This window comes from Miniopterus natalensis, chromosome 1 (genome assembly GCF_054644295.1).
Source record: "Miniopterus natalensis isolate mMinNat1 chromosome 1, mMinNat1.hap1, whole genome shotgun sequence".
NCBI lineage: Eukaryota > Metazoa > Chordata > Mammalia > Chiroptera > Miniopteridae > Miniopterus > Miniopterus natalensis.
In genome coordinates this window covers 145,675,593-145,688,225 of record NC_142081.1, presented here as the reverse complement: position 1 = coordinate 145,688,225, position 12,633 = coordinate 145,675,593, and the positions used below count along the sequence as shown (strand labels likewise).

Genomic DNA, 12,633 nt, shown 5'->3' with positions numbered 1-12,633 from the left:
GTATTTCATGCTTCTGGCAAATACAATAAGATTTCTGGGTCAGAGACAAATGATTTTATTACTCAAGGCACAGCATAATTATCAACACAGTTTTGTCAGTTCCCCTTCCGTGTCTCATTAGGTTGTGTCCTGGCCCAGATTTAACACGTGTGGTTTCTAAATGGTCCATGCATAACTACTTATACAAAAGGAAGCAATTCAGTCATTAAAGATCTCTACTTTATGCTCCTATAATTGCATAGATTAAGTGACATTTTCCAGAGAGTCATGCCTTATAAATCAATAAATTTCAGGCTTATTTACGATTAGCAACCCTGGCGGATCAGGTAGATCCTGCTATAGCAGCTCTCCAAAGCTGAGGACTCTGTCACTGGAAAATGCCACTAGTGGGATTGCAATGATGTTCATTATTAACATGTTTACATTTAGAAGAAAAATCATATATTCATGTTAATAAGTGCAAAAACAAACAAACATGTGACAAAACCCAATATCCATTCATGATAAAAACTCTCAGCATACTAGAAATAAATAGGAAATTCCTCAACTTGATAAAGAACACCTACAAAAATATCTACAGCTAACTTCATACTTAATGGAGAGAAAGCAAAACTTTTTCCCTAACATCAGGAACAAGAGATGAATGTTTCTACTAACCACTCTTATTCAATGTTGTACTGGAAGTTATAGCTAATGCAATAAAAAAGAAAGGCAAGTAAAAGAATATTGATTGGGATAAAGGAAATAAAAATTATCTTTGTTAGACATAATTATTGATGTAAAAAATCCCAAAGAATCAACAAAAAAATCTTCTGAAACTAATAAGTAATTATATAGCAAAGTTGCAGATACAAAATTTAAATTAACAACCTATTGCTTTCTTATATATAAGAAGTGGACAACTGAACTAAAAATTAAAAACATAATGCTATTTACAATTACCCCCCAAAATGAACTACTTAGATGTAAGTCTAATAATGTACAAGATCTATACAAACAAAATTCTGATGAAAGAAATCAAAGCTGATAATAAATATATGAAGAAGTATTCCAAGTTAATGGACACAGGCACTTAATATTATTAAAATGTTAATTTTTCAAAAATGGTCTATAGATTGAGTGTATTTGCAATCAAAATCTGAGAAAGTTATTTTGTGGATATTGGAAAACTAATCCTAAAGTTTATATGGAAGAGCAAAAGACTCAGAGTAGCCTCTAGAATACAGAAGAACAAAGTCAGAGACCAACACTACCAGACTTTAAGACTAACTATAATTGTCAAAGAGATGCAAATTAAACCACGATGAGATATCACCTCACAGCTCTCAGAATGGTACCACCAGTAAATTCAATGACAAGTGCTGGTGAGGCTGTGGAGAAAAGGAAACTCTCGTGCACTGTTGGTGGGAATACAGATTGGTGCAGCCACTATGAAAAACAATATGGAGTTTTTCAAATTAAAAATGGATCTGCCTTATGGCCCAGTGATTCCACCACTGGGGATTTACCTGAAGAAACCCAAAATACAAATTCAAAAGAATATATGCACCCCTAGGTTCACTGCAGCATTTTTATGATAGCCAAGCTATGGAAGCAGCCCAAGTGCCCATCAATAGACGAGTGAATAAAAAAGTGGTGGTACATGTATACGATAAAATACTACTTGGCTATTAAAAAAGAATGAAATCTTATCATGGATGGACCTAGATTATGCTCAGTGAAATAAATAAGTCAGAGAAAGACAAATACCATATGATTTCACTTATATGTGGAATCTAAAGAACAAAATAAAAGAACAAACAAAATTGAAACAGACTCATAGACTTGGAGAGTGAAATGGTGCTTGGCAGAGGGGAGGGGGCCTGGGGGACTAGGTGAAAGATGTGAAGGAATTAAGAAGCACAAATTGGTAGTTACAAAATAGTCACAGAGATGTCAGCAAAGCATAGGGAATATAATCAATAATATTGTGATGACTATGCATGGTGTCAGTTGGGGTACTGGAAATATCTAAGGGAACACTACGTAAAGTGTATGATTGTATAACCACTAAGCTGTACACCTGAAAGAAATACAAAATAAAATTGAAAGAAAAAAAAGGAATGAGGTGAGGAACCACTGTATGTTGAATTAAATGCTATTTTCTGACTAGTATTTTTTTTTTTTTTTTGGTTATTCCTCACTCGAGGATACTTTTTCCATTGATTTTTAGAGAGTGGAAGGGAGGGAGGAGGGAAAGGGAAACATTGATGTGAGAGAGACACATCCATTGGTCATGCTCCCCGGCCTGGCTGGGGATGAACCAGCAACCCAGGTATGTGCCCTTGACTGGGAATGGCACCCATGACCCTTTGGTCCAAGAGCCGATGCTCCAACCACTGAGCAACACCAGCCAAGGAAGAATAGCTGTATTTTTTTAAATAATGCAAACCCTTGATCCCTTCTTAAAAATAAAAAATAAATATTGTAAGTGTATCAAAAAAAGACTATAATGATAGTGATCAAGAAAACGTGATATTGGCAAAATAACAGATCAATGGAACAGAAGAACAGAGAGCACCAAAATTGACCCACAAATAGAAACTACTGATCTTTGGCAAAGGAGCAAAGACAATGCAATGGAAAAAGGTTAGTCTTTTCAACAAATGATTCTGAAACAAGTAGACATCCACATACAAAAAACAAAAGCAATCTAGACAAAGGCCATATATCTTTTCTAAATATTAACTTGAAATGGATAACAGACATTAATGTAAAAAACAAAAAACTATACAACTTCTAAGAGATAATAAAAGAGTAAAAGCTAGGTGATCATGCATTTGGCAATGATTTTAGATACACCAACAGCATGATCCATGAGAAAAAAAAATCGGTAAGTACTCTGTAGTTACAGTGCAATTTTTCTGTAAACCTAAACCTGCTCTAAAATAATAAAATCCATATATTTTTTAAAGCAAGGAGAATAGTCTGGCTGACAGTATATAACATACACAATGAAGAATAGTATCAGGTCAAACAATATGAAATTGCCAATATTTAATCACCGCTGACCTACAGAATTTGTAATTTAGTATGTTTCAACCTGAATTGTTTATGAAGCCAGAGATCAAACTGTTTGGGGGAAAGAATGGAAGAACACGAGTGTCATTTATTTCAGGTAACAGTCCTCACAGGTGCTGATGACAAAATAAAAGTCCATGGGGTGCTCCCATGTCATGGATGTAGGGCCTTGTCTGAAAATCATTCCTGTTAGATAATTTAAGGTTTTCTTCTCCTTACGAGATCTGTGCTTCCTCAAAGATGGTATTTTTCTTTCCTTTCCCTTCCTTTCCCTTTCCTTCCCTCTCACTCCCCTCCCTCCCTCTCTTCCTTCCTTCTTTCCTTTCTTCCTTGCCTTTATCATATCAAAGGCATCAGGCTCCGATCTGTTTTCCATTCATATTCGGACCCACCCTTAGGACACTGAAAGTTGATTAGAAGTTCTCTGGGTATAGCTGGGGCCTGTCAACCTAACTTGTGAACTTGTGTCCAGGATGATGTGGTTCAGCTATTTCCTTAGCCAAACCTTGATGTCAGTACCTTTAATTTGGTTTTGTTTTTGCTGCTTCTTTAGTATTAACCTGTTATTCAAGAAAATAATTTTCCAATTTCCTGCCTAAAAGTTAGAAACCTGGATGCCAACCTTCTAGAAGTAAGCTGGGAGAAGGCTGGTAGTCTCAAGATGCAGAAAGTATTTATTCACTTACTCCCCTCTCCTTTTTTTGTACAACTCCTCCCCCTTTTAGTTTTGATGCTAAATTCACTGGTTAGCAAATATTTTTATTTCTTCAATGATTTTAAGTCATGATAGGAAATAATTTTTCAGTTAGCTAAGATTGTTTTTTCCCCATTAGATGAAATATATCAGAGTGGTAAATACATTGCACCTAGCTTTATAAACTGATATTTACTTTTCCTCTAAAATTATTTTATATAACTAATTTTCCAAATGGAAATTTTTATTTTTCCTTAAATTACATACTTAACATTTTAATATGCTTTCTAACTTAAGTCCAGAAAAAAAGAGTAAAAATGAAAGTATGTGCACAGAACCTTAAGATTCTCAGCCTTTTTCTTCCACCTGTTTATGAGGAGAGTGAGAAGGATTTGGGGATGAGTCTGCCTCTTAAAAAAATTAGTAGTGACAAAGTCAAATTAATAAGGGATCTTTTGAATATAGTATAACATGTATATCACAGGTAAATAAAAAAAATTGGTATATGTTCTGAAATTACTTTTTACTAAACCACTATCTTTTTAATTATACACTGTATTTTTAATCCCCCAATTCAGCTGTGAACACCTAGAAGTTTATCTTCTCATAAATTCTACAGAATACCAAGCTTAATTGTTTCTGTGCTATATTTGTTTAATAAAAGAATAAATTTAGAGAGCATATTAAAGAATTAAATTAGCCCCAAATTTTATGATCTTGCAATCTTCATATGATATGCACATAACCATTAAGTTGTTCAAGTTAGCAATCTACTACTACTGGGTTTAACTTGTAACCTTTTGAAATATTAGGATATAATTTGAGCAAATATTCATTTAACACCAAATGAGGAAAATCTCTAATAAATTTCTAAAAGTTAGTTTAGCCAAAATATTGAAATTAAGTATTTTGAAAATCTGCTTGTCTATCTGCTATTTGTACCCAGTTATTAAGTAGATTATATAAAATATCATTAGAATTATAAATATTCATAAAGATAGTAAAAATAAGTTTATTAAGGTAAGGGCACATTAAGAAAATAAATGTATAAAGAGAAAAATGCTAGATTTCTAATAAAAATAAAACAATTCAGTTTCTCTTGAAAATTACAATGATGCCAATGTTTTTCATAAGACAATATAAGGTCTTATTTATAGCTAAGAGATATCAGATTATTTAAGGATGAAGGCCATATATGTCTCTGATGTTTCAGCAGTCAACTAAAATGACTGAATATACACAAATGAAGAGAGTAATATTTTATGAATAGTGCAGAAAATAAGGATTTAATATTACAGAATAAACTGGCATCACACTTACTAATTCAACAAATAATCATTAGCTATTATAGTGCACAAAAAGTAATTTAAGATCTTTCATTCTGGACAGAGATCAGAAAGGGGTGTGCATGTGTGTGTGTGTGTATGTGTGTGTGTGTGCATGTGTGTGTGACATTTAGAGATTGATAAGAAATAAATCATCAAGCTTATCAATCCATCTATTTCTACTACAGAAATAAAACACAGCTTTGAAGCCTGGCTGCTTATTCATGTAACACTGAGCTCTATACTTTACTCTCAACAGAAACTAAATAAATAGCTTTCACACACAACTGAGTATGCTGTCTGATACTGGTTTTACTTTTCTCATCAGCATTTTGGCCACCTCAAAGGAAGTAATAGAAGACTGAGAGCAAAGCTTCTGAGAATTTTAAATAAATGACATGAAATTCTTTGTATTCATAAAAAGCTATATTCCCATCTTTACTATTGAGAAACTGATAAATATTTTGATAAAATATAAAGCAGTATGTGTCACACATAGGAAAACATCCTATTTAACACTGCTGTTTACATATGAAAAAGAACATTTAGGAGATTTATTTCTCTCCCCTCCTCTCTCTCAAATGTAAACGTTTATTATTGCAAGGGGAAAACATTGCAATAATTGATGGTGGTTTCGATATTTGTTATTTTATATATAAAAACAATTAGTAACTTTCAAATAGGAAAGTGGGTAGACAGTGTATTTGATAGTTTACCATAACTGGGAAAACAAAAGTCACACCACTTTTACAGAGTGAATAAGAGCATCGCCTTTTTCCCTCTAAATTAGAATAATTGATTTTTTTTACATTTTACTGACAACAGTTACTCAGAATATATTTCAGGCTCATGATAATTAGGCTTGACCTACCATATAAGAGTCAATTATGAAGAAATTAATATATTTCAGGACATAAAATGGACTATATTACAAAGTTTTTAACACCACTGATAGAGAAAAAATACAGAAAGTGGTCGGTCTATTCTAGTCCTCAGGCCAAAAAGATGACTCCATTTGGGCAAGTCAGGACTAATCTAAGACCACCAAGAGTGGTAGTCCTATTTACATAAAAAAAGGACCAATTTTGATGTGTAAAGATTATACGAACTAATATGGATGGTCTTCTCCAAGGTCTAACATTTTTAACCAATGTTGAGGAAACCAATCATTTAATCTCTCTCCATAAAATACCTGGCGAGCGGAGAGCTCACTCTGAAGAGAGAGTTTAGGGTGCCCTCGCTTGTTTAAGCAACGTTTGTGGCATTTATTTATACATGTGGCTATTCATTTATATGATCCCATTAATCTTTCTCTCTTCCAAATTTTCTAGAGCTAAACAAAGAAAGGTGCTGAGGGGAAAAAGAAAGATCAAGGAAAATAGCATAACTGGGCCTCTAAAAAAATTGAATGAAAGATTATATTCTGTAGCTATATCCTCTCTCCTTCTAGAGCAGAACTACTGATCATGAACATAAAAAGTCAGGATCAGTTGCCTCAGGAATGACTAGGTCAACATCAATGACAGCATCAGTGAAGACGAAACATTACTGCACTAAGTGCCTACATCCAGTCAGAATGTGTCGGCGCAGTAAAGGCTAAGGGAAGGATCACACTGAACACTGAGAGGCATCCTCCTTGGAACCAGGTGGCATCAGGAGAAAGAAAGGCCAGAGGGAGTACATTTTGGCATTTGTCATTAAATAATTTTTTGACTGTCAACGAGAACAATCTCTGACTTTCTTCTAGGAGAAAATACATAGTTGATATTTCTAATAATTTTACTGCTGGGAATTCAAAGCAAAGCCTATTTTCCTTATTACCTTTATTATTACTGATTCTCCTCTACTGATTCTAATTCACAAACCTCAACTTATAAACCAGAGGCTATGGCCTGGTGAACCAAAGTTTATATTTTAGAAGAATATAAAAATAAAAATATGAGTTATTCTAATAACCAGAGATAAGAATTTGGTAAATTGTTTATAAAAACCTCTTTTCTTTGGTTAAAAACATGGTTATTTATCAAAAAGTTAATGTTGAAATACTACTTTGAGCAAATGATGAAACTTCTGCAATCAGAACAGAGTAGAAAAACACATAATTTTCATTTGGGTAAGATTTTTTTTCATGCCTTTATAGCTCAAACTCAAATTATGTTTAGGGCAAAAGTACTTTTGGGTAATAAAAATAGTGATGGCCTAGATAAGTTTTTAGCATACTGAAACACAAAAAATTAATATTTATCAATATGACCCATTAAAATAACACTATTTTAAATTAAAAATAGGTTAAGTAGATATGACCCTGGTTCCTTTCTACTCTAGCCATCTTTGATACTGCTACATTCAAGTTATGACTTCTTGTCTATGTAAAATATCACCTATGACTATCCCAATTTAAAAAATAGTTTAGACAGGTAATTCCATAAATAAGTTCTGTGTTAAATCAACTATACATACAAAGGAAAGCAATGTCTGAGTACCTAAAGATGTTTGCAGTTATAACAATTAGCAGGGGCAGAGCTTAGGTTTTTTTCTTGACAGCACTGCCTCATGTAAGATAGGAACTGTAATTTTCTTCTCTTTCTCTAAATTATTAGTAGCTAAAGTTATTCTTTTGGTAAAAAGCAGTAATTCTTAAAGTTTATTTGTGGGGGTTGGTTACAATTCTCTATGAGTGTATTATGAAAATTATCTACAGAAAAATACACAAATATATGAGCAAACAATATTTTGATTCTTTTAAAGGGTTTATGGACACCATGAAAATGATTCATAATATATAATTACTAGGACAATCTTTCTCAGTTGAAACTAGTCCTTAAGGTTCAGAGTTTCATCTCTATTCCAATATAAAACTAGTAACACTATTACCCTAGAATCCTCTCAACACATCGTAGAGCAGATCAGACCTTTGACAGACATCTCAAGAGCTAATACAATAGGCTGGAAACAGATTTTCCAGAACAGACCTTAACCGTCTTCCAAATCTTAGTAAGTGAGGAAGTTCAGAGGAATATCAAGAGCTCTATAAGCAGAAGGAAGGGGGAAAATTAAACTAAGGTTGTAGTCCATGGAGAGTCAGAGACCTTTTTATGGAATGGCAAATGACAGGTAGCTTTTAAGCAATCACTTTGGGGTTTTAAGTAATGTGCCATGACCTTTACAATTGAAGTGCAAAACTGATTTCTAAGAGAAAAGTTTAAATCACATTTCCAAAGGATATGAATTACTATCCCACAAACTTTAAAGCTAAGGTATAAAATTAAGTTTTTAAAAGCAGAAGTTTAAGGTACACTTTAAAATAAATATATTTTATAGGTACAAACAAATTATTTTCTACAAAGATAATGTCAGCATTTGAAAATGAACTTAGAAACCAACCTTCATCCAAAAAAAAACTATAAATCAACCTTATCATTCTTTATTAGCAATTTATGAAAAAAGAGAAAATAACATTTTTAAATATTAAAAATTAAGATCTGAAATTTACTTAATTTTTATTTATATGTAACAGTACAACTCTACCCAGAAATATTTACCTACAGTTAAGAAGAAAAAACAAAAACTCTGCATATTGTTTAATATACTTTGTGATCTAATATTGTCTACATGTCTCATGTCATACCATCCATTTTATATTTTATCAATGATGACTTAATAAAAGCTTGCCCAAGGATATTTTATTATAGTGTCTCTCTGAGTTTGGGCATATATTGTTCCTTTTACCTAGAACATACTCTTCTTTGGCTTGTCCAAATAGAAAACTCTCATTAATCTCATATTTCATATAAAATGCTTTCTGAAGACTTCTTGACTACATTTGATTGATTTAGAAATTTCTTACCCCACATATCTTAGTACTTTTCATTAGTCCCAATACAATAATTATTTTATTATAAGTAAAAATATTTATATATTTTCACTAGTTTGTTACATATTAGAGAACAGATTTTTTTATTTTTGGATTCTCAGAGCCTAGACCAGACTTGGTTAATATTTATGAATGAAAAATAAATGAATATAACTAAGAATAAAAGTAATAGTAACAATAGCTACAATTTATGAATCCAACTACTTGTCAAGTATTGCAATAAATGCTTTTTTGTACTACATTTGCAGTAGATTTTTAACCTTTGAATTATTAAACAATTGAAGTGAGATTTATATTATTTTCTCTTATATTTTCCTTTTTAACTTGAAGCAGTGAAACTCTTTCTCTAATGTAATTTTATGCAAATGCATAATATATTAAAGCATTGAAAATGGAGCCATGTCAGGCAAAATAGTTTCTGGTGTTTGAGGTGACTGATGCTATCTTAATATCTTAAGAAGTAAGTTGCTCTCAGTTACCATCAGTTCACCCTAGGAGGAGTGGGCCTATATCACCTGAAAAAAAATTCTTACATAGATAATAGGCTATTACGTTGTTGACTGCTTTGGAATATACAAATCTTTACAAGCACATGCCATCTGGCTACAAGTCATCTGAGTTCTCTGGGGCCTATATATATCAAGGCCCTACCCTTTTCAGGTGCGGAGGTGGACAGTCTTGCTGCCACCCAAGACTCTTTCTGTCCTTAAGTTCCCTTAATAAACTTTTTGTTTAATTCTGCTGGAGTTGTCAGCTTCTTTCTTTGCTCACAGCCCCATCCCCCTTTAGAAGTCAATTACATTACACGTCAGGAAATTTTCCCAATAAGCTACTCCAGTGGAAGCAGATAATGGAGCTCTACACATTTATACACTTGGCATCCCTTTATCTCTTGTAAGTGGCCCTTTGGGGACAATAGAGACACTCTAATGCCATGCAAAATTTGTTTTCAATACCTTTGATCTTATATCACCTTATACTATTTTACTTACTGTAAAGATTATGTGTAAGCAATTTTCTATATTCAAACAAAATCTGAAGAGCAGATCCTAAAGCAGTCTTCTCAACTTTCTTCTGTATTATTTACAAAGTTCTCCCAAAACTTCAGAAACTTCTGATGCTCATAAAAGCCTGATTTGTCAGAATCTGAGACAAAAATATACTAATATTAAGCTGACTGGAGCTCATCTGAGACTAACAATTGATATTTAATATATATTTTGTCTAGTAATAATGAACAAAATCAAAGAAATAAAAGATAATTTGGAGTTTTTATCTCTCTTCAAATTTTATATCCCCTAGTTGAATTTCTGATTATGAAATTTAAATGGTAGATCTCTAAACCTCCCTTCCAATGTGTTTATAGTTTTTTTGAGAAATCCAGAAAAGCTATTCTTTCAATTATTAATAACCAAAATAACACTAAACTCTAAAAAGCAAGAGTAGAACCTTAAATGTATATTACTAAGTGAAAGAAGCAAATCTGAAAAGGCTGTATGATTCCAATTTTATGACATTCTGGAAAAGGAAAAACTGTGGAGACAATAAAAGGATCCATGGTTGTCATTAGGCAGGGAGATCAAGAAGCAGAGTAGAGAATAGAGAATTTTTAGGGCAGTGAAAATATTCTGTATGATATTATAACGATGGATATACATCATTATACATTTGTCCAAACCCATAGAATGTACAAGGCTTAGAATGAACCCTCAAGGTAAACTATGGACTTTGGGTAGTTATGATGTGTCAATGTAGGTTCATCCATGTTTGGGGGGAAAAAGGACCATTCTAGTGAGTGAAGTGGATAACAGGGGAAACTATGCATATTTGGGGGCTAGGGGTGTATGGAAAATCTCTGTACTTCCCTTACAATTTTGTTGTAAATCTAAAACTGTTCTAAAAAACAAAGTCTTAAGAACAGAATTAAGTCTATAAAATATCTAACTAGTAACATGGCATGGAAAAAAAGTTAAAATCCATTTTTTAAAAATCAAACATTTATTGAGTCCCTGCTATTGCTAGGTACTGTTCTAAGAACTGGAAATCAGTAAGAAAAAGAATTTTTAAAAATGCTCCCTGAAGAACTTGCAGAAGATATAGGAACAAGGGAGCAGGTATTGGGAGATAAGTATTCAAGGCAATAGGAACAACCAAGACAGCATCTTTGAGGTAGAAATGTGTCAAGCAAGCTTGCACAGAGACCAGTGTGGCTCAATTAAGTAAAATAGAGGCTATGTGGAAGAAAACAAGTTCAGAGAAGAAAGAATTGGTTAGAGGGTATTGTATGGGGCCTAGTAGACTGTTATGACTTTATGTTTATTTTAAGAAAAATGAGACCAATAGATTTTTTTTTTTTAGCAAAGTAGTGATAGTTTTAACTAGTTTATTCTAGCTGCTGTGATAAAAATAGACTGAAGTAGCATAGAAGCAGCAAGAATAAATAGAAAGTGATTAAAATAATCCAAGAGAGAGACTGAGGCTTGAAAAAGAATGATGATAATGCAATGGTGAGAAACGGTCAGATTCTGACAGTATTTCAAAGGTAGAAGTTCTTCTATTAACTAAGGTCAGATGTTATGATAGGAGGATCCACAGTGGTAGCAGTAATCACATTATTGACACATCTGATAGGGAGATCTAAGAAGATATCCCTGTGGATGGGCTATGGATTGTGAAAGAAAGAGAAAAAATAAATAACACTCTGAGGTTTCTGGCCTGAGCAATTAAGGTGGTGCCCCCAAGACTGTGGAAGTAAGACTAAAGAATAGAACAGGTTTGGGATGTACCATCCAAGGGGAAAAAATGACTAGGAAGTTCATAGATATGTCTGGAATTCAGGAGAGTCTTCTAGACTAGAAATATAAACTTTGAGAATTGTTAGTATTTAGATGTAGAGGGTTATCAGTATTTAAAATAATGAGGATTGGATTATATCACCAATGTAATGCCAGAGAACATGTCTAAAAATGATGCTCCTACATTTACAACTCAGGAGAAGAAAGGCAAACACACTGGACTGAGAAGGAGTAGCCAGTGGGGTAGTAGGATAGCCAGAGAGAATGGTCGTCTGGAAAGCCCAGTTGGGGGCAGGGAAAATGTTTCCAGGAAGAAAGAATCCATTGTTTTAAATGCTGCTGTTAGGACCAATGAGATGAGATTAATCACGGGATTCATCACAGGACTTAGCAATAAATTTACCAAAGTCATTGGTGAGCCATTTTTGTGAGGTATTTGGGGAAAAGCCTAGGTGTCCGGTTAAGAGAGAAGAGCGATGTGAACAGGTGGAAGGCGGGAAAATGGGAAGCCCTTGGCTTTCCTTTCTCCCTCAGACACACCAACTCAACAGCAACTCAAAGACCAATGCCCTCTGTGAGAAATTCAGAAACTAGCTGAGAGGTTCCTGCAGCCCCAGCAAATGTGAAACAAGCCATATCAGAACTGATAGGAACAGTGGAGCAAGCTTCTTGCCATATCCCCACCCAAAACACAGGGCCACACAGGAGGAAAACCCCCACTCCCTGAGGAGGGCAAGAGTTTTAGAGCCTCAGCTTTTTTTTCTGTGTGCTACCAGAGAGATTGGCTTCCCTCTCGCCTGTCTCAGAGAGCCCAAAGGGTCCTTTCATAAGCTAGTCCCATGGGGACTATGTGTCAGAACTAAGGTGTTAGACTAATATGCCACA

At 33.7% G+C, this 12,633-nt stretch overlaps 1 protein-coding gene and 1 long non-coding RNA gene across 2 annotated transcripts in view; both read right to left on the bottom strand.

The window, feature by feature from the left end:
- LOC148094435 (uncharacterized) overlaps positions 1–12,633 on the bottom strand; it is a 249,630-nt gene that overhangs the window by 196,364 nt on the left and 40,633 nt on the right. The gene's annotated exons all lie outside the window — the stretch shown is intronic.
- Positions 1–12,633, bottom strand: part of LOC107535669 (uncharacterized) — a 54,449-nt gene that overhangs the window by 2,465 nt on the left and 39,351 nt on the right. The window contains exon 3 of the long non-coding RNA XR_015714379.1: positions 658–690. This is a non-coding gene — a long non-coding RNA (uncharacterized LOC107535669). The remainder of the gene's footprint in view (positions 1–657; positions 691–12,633) is intronic.